Source organism: Anguilla rostrata, chromosome 13 (genome assembly GCF_018555375.3).
Source record: "Anguilla rostrata isolate EN2019 chromosome 13, ASM1855537v3, whole genome shotgun sequence".
In the NCBI taxonomy this organism is placed as follows: Eukaryota; Metazoa; Chordata; class Actinopteri; order Anguilliformes; family Anguillidae; genus Anguilla; species Anguilla rostrata.
Window position 1 is genome coordinate 12111266 of NC_057945.1, and position 5160 is coordinate 12116425.

A 5160-nucleotide genomic window follows, 5' to 3' on the forward strand; every position below is an offset into this window, starting at 1 on the left:
AATAGTGCCAACTGTAAAGTATGTTAGAGCAGAAATAATGGTCTGGGACTGTTTTGCATGGTTTGGGCTAGGCGCCTTAGTTCCCAGTGAAGGGAAATCTTAATGCTACAGTATACAGTAACATTCTAGAGAATTGTGCACTTACAACTTTGTGGCAACAGTCTGGGGAAGGCCAATTTCTGTCCATAAAGAAATGGTTTGCTTCGTTTGGTGGGGAAGAACTTGACTGGCCTGCACAGAGCCTTGACCTCTACCCCATAAAACATCTTTGGGATGAACTGGAATACCGACTCTTCCAAATCATGTTCTAAAATCTACTGGAAAGCTTTCCCAGAAGAGTGGAGGCTGTTACAGCAGCAAAGAGGGGACCAACTCTATATCAATGCCCATGGTTTTTGAATGAGATGTTCAACAAGTACATATGGGTGTGATGTTCAGGTGTCCACATACCTTTTGAAATGTAGTGTACCTTTCTTTAGTTACTTTTATGATTGCTACTTTGACAGTTCTGTGTACCTTTGCACCACATGTACATGTATTTGGCAAATAAAACAAAAATTAAAAATAAAACTTAAGCTTCTGAAACACATGTGCATATTTATGCATTCACTGAGGTGGGTATGTTTGGCCATCATGTATGGAACACAAAAGTGACAGTGATTTTATGGAATGGAAATGTGAAGGACTGGATTAGTGACACTCAACATGCCATTCCTTGTTTTTTAACAATTCCAATTGGAGAAGTAATGTATTGTACAATGGGAAATTTTGGCTGACCAATGGGTGATTTCTGAATCACATGGCAACCCAGGACTGCCCCAATAGCAATGCTTATCTTTCTCAGTTGAATGACACCATCATAGATAGCTGCAGTTCTGTTCCAAGGTCTGGTTGCACAGTTCAGGGGATATGAAGACAGGAGGTACTGCAGATACGTATATAGCCAGCTAGCCCTACTGGCCAACCTGGTAGCAGTTCAAAACAAAGATAAGGGTGCCTGGAAAAACTTTGTATCTTAAAGTATATCCATATAAATTCTGAATATTGAAAAAGTGAATTCAGATATTTTGTCTTATTTCATATTAAACCACATAATACCACCTAATACACATAGAGATGAAACATAGTTTTTTCTTTCTTTTAAAAATCGAATTACTTTTTCTCACGGTGTGCAGGAACTGACTATGCATGGCAAATTGTGGTCACTCACTCACTCACGGATGACATTTGAGGGAAGTTTTGTGGGATGCATGTGCAGGTGGTGCTTTGTTTAGTAGGACGCATGCGCAGGTGGTGCCAGCTAAAATGTGTCTGCGGAAGTGAGTTGCGCTGTTTGTCTGGACGGTTCCGTGCTTGTTAAATAACATCACCACACAGCAAAAACACATACATTCATGTTCTTTATGAATTTCAGGGAACAACAATTCTTACCAAAACTCTTATGTGATAGTTTTTTCTTATTGGATTATGTTGCCTTACTCTGTAAAAAAAACTGCAACTTTAGCTTGCTGGGCTGTTTGCTCTTAACCTTGACCGCTAGGCAGATTGTCAAAGTTAAATAAAACCCTGTCCTCTGTTCTCTATCAGCCTATCAAGTGCAAGCTGGCCTTTCCGAAGCTGACACACCAGGTAACTTAGTGTCAAGCTTGCTTCTATGGAGCGGACATGCTGGTCAGCTTAGCCTCAAGTGTCAAGTTGGTCTTACGGAGTTGACACACTAGGTAGCTTAGCATCAAGTGTCAAGCTGGCCTTAACCTCATCTTCACTGTTTCTCTTTCCATGGGGCCCCCGCCCCTTACCTTGCCCTAAGTTCAAAGACTGCTCCAGCCTGTTTCCTCGGCCTGTGTCCACAAGATCGCTCCAGCCCTGTCCCTCGCTCTAGGGTGATGAACTGCTTCAGCCCTGTTTCTCCCCTGCCCATGCCTTGATGTAGCATGGAGCTCCAGATCCACCACCCAGCTCCTCTGAATTGCACTATTCTGAACTATATCATTTGATCTTTTATTATTCCTGACTTGTCCCAACTCTTGTCCAGTGCATACTGGGATAGGCTCCAGCACCCACCGTGACCCTGACCAGGATAAGCGGGTATAGATAATGAATGGATGGATAAACCATGAATATCTCCCTTCCAAAAATACAAGTATAGTACATTTTTCCATTTGGAGGATGTTTTACATTTATTTTACCCCCAACTATGAAAAGTTGTTTGCATGTGTGTGTATTTAAAAATGAAACAGAGATAAAATTGAAAGGTAAATATCCTCCTATATACTGTAATTGCCAATAATGAAGAAATGTTATTATCCGGGGAAGGGGGGTGGGAGGGTTGAAGTTAATTTGATCGTCAGTGTTATCATTAGCTTAGTGCACAGCTGTCCAGTAGACTGTCTGTGCTATGTCTTTGTTTCACATCCATGACACCGCTTGTTTTTGTGGTTTGATGCATTTGCATCAATCATAGCTTCTGCAGCTTACTCACCCACTGTGCCCCAGGCACCCAGTGGGGTTCAGAAAATGAGTTGCGCGGAACTTTTCCGGTCCGTGTAGCACAGTGGTGCACTGCTCCGCTCCTGGGTCACCGTGTATACTGAGGTTTGTTTCAACCAATTATTCTTTCTAGCTTAACCGCTGAACACAACAGTTCTGCAATAGGAATGCCATAAAATGCTCTCACCATGAATTAATTTACAGTCTACAGGTGTAGCCCATCAAAAACTTCACCTCAAACATAAGATTTGATTCATTAAATCAATTAAGAAAATAAGTTGGTATGAAATCCCAAAATGTATTGGCTCTCATTGCACATTATCCTGTTTTAATATGCACAAGGATGGCTGAAGACCACAGAGGCATTTTGTGCAAGATATAGACCTACAGGCTCCCGCACTTATTAGTTGACCCCTTGTGACCCTGCATGATGCTGGGAGGGATGGAGGAGGGGTGGAGAGAGCTGCTACTCCTCTTCTGGAAACTGTCCATTTGACATGCCCAGCCCCACGTTGGGCACCAAATTTAATAATGAAAAAAAACAGAACAATAATTTTACTGCAGTGCTTTTAAGGGTCATTAAACATTTAAACCTGACATAGCACATACACCAGGAAGTACATTAATATTCTCTGAAATGCTCTTCCACAGGCATACATGGCTAAGCCCTATTAAGGACCACAGAAAAAAGAAAGCTTGGTGACGAAAGCAGGCCATTCAGATGATGAAAGTGTCATTTCGGTCACAGACTAAAGAGCATCCTGTACTGTGTCAAGCCAGCCATTAAAAATCCCCAGGGTTTCCACTTCCTAACAAGTCCTGGTGGGCCAGCTGCCTCTCGGAATCCCGCCATGGAGATTGGGGTTTCATCCCCACCATGGCACCTTAGGAGCTGCCATCCCTTCTCTATCAGTTACCCGCTTTATTTTCTACCTGTCTGAAATTAAGGCAAAAAATATATATATACAAAAGAAGGGTGAGAATGTCTGCGTTCGACCAGAAAGCACAGAACACAAGCACTAAATCAGCAACATGTTGGCACATTTCCACAAATATAGTTGAGTTTTCACTCGCCGCACTAGTATCTCCCTCCCACAATGCAACTGGGGTCTTTGGTGAAGCACATGCAGTTTCTTGGCATGACCACTGCCCCGGTCCCAGTCACCACTACAAAACAGAGAACCAGTCTCACCGCAGGCCGTACTGACTACTACCAAGGTGTTCCCCCACACACATATGTAGTACGAGTTATACATACGAGTTTTCACGCTTCAGGTATGTAAACCCTCTTCCTTGCCTCACCCTGTCGTTTGCACAAATCATATTACAGCGCACGCATTGACAATATTGCCAGACCAGTGCAGGACGTCAGCAGCAGCCAGCCAGTATTTTATGGTGGGAAGGAAGTAAGAAATAAATCAGAAATGAAATGAATACACCAAGGACTACACAAGCAGTCCAAAGCATTTTACCTTGTATTGTAATTCAGCTTCAGGCTGCAACAAGGAAATTGGGACCTTATTTCTCCAACAGCGGTAGAATAACTAATAAACTCTTTTTTTACAAAGTGAATTTTGGGCATATTTTTTCTCACGCACAAATAGAAGGGAACCATTTCTCTCTGGAAAGCTCAGCAGAAGGGTGAAAATGAGTTGAAACGGAGGCACGTAAAAATGTACTTATGGTTATTTCAGCTCCGTGGAACACTGGATATTCCAAAAATGAATTTTTTTTTTGTTTTTTTTGAAAATGGTTATCCATGTCTTTCTCTCATGCTGACTTTTATTATTGTATAATCCTGAAGAACAAGGTAAACACACACACTCTGCCAATCTATCTCCAATGTGGAGAAGCAGAACTGGAATCTCCTTAATGTCTTGTGCCAGTAAACGATAGTTTAATGCAGTTTCCTCTTCCACCTGAGCAGGCCTGATTTATGCTGATAACCGTGTTTCCATGGTTTCTTATGTTGATTGTCTGTCAGTATCTCAGATTTTGTGCACTAAATCATTTCAATAATCACACAGAATTTGTTTCCATGGGCTGATATCTCCAGAATCTTTTTTCTTGTACATTTTATTCAGTATTTTCAATCGGGCAGTGGAAAGTATTTGCATTTTCACTCATTTCTGGAATCCCGATAGCGTCTCTGCTCGAGATCCCATTCTCCCATAAATCTGGCAAGCACGCACTGCTGAAAAAGAAACTTTACGCTCTTTATGCTCGCAAATTAGTTGTTTCTTATAATGTAAGCAGTGTTTCATTAAGACTGTATGCGTTGTCTTGAAATGAACCCCTGCTTACTTCTGTGAAAACCATGGACAGGTGTCTTGTGTAGACACTATGAAGACCACATATCCCTTCTCATCTGTGCAACTGCAGTGCACTTCGATGGCTGGTGACTGTTTGTTTGATGTGACCGAAGTCTACACAGCCATGACATTAATTGTGTGAAAATGGCTGCTGTTTTTGGAGGCCAGATTCTCAAGGGAACATGACGATACAAAATCATGATTTTGTTGTCATGTCATAATAATAACACTTGTCGTAAGAAATAAATTTAAGCAGTGGTTTGTGTGCAGTCGCATTAGGAAAAAAAATTAAAACGTACATAAAACAAAATCCATGCATTTGATGTAAATTCCTTATTTTAAGAACTCATCCTAAGTG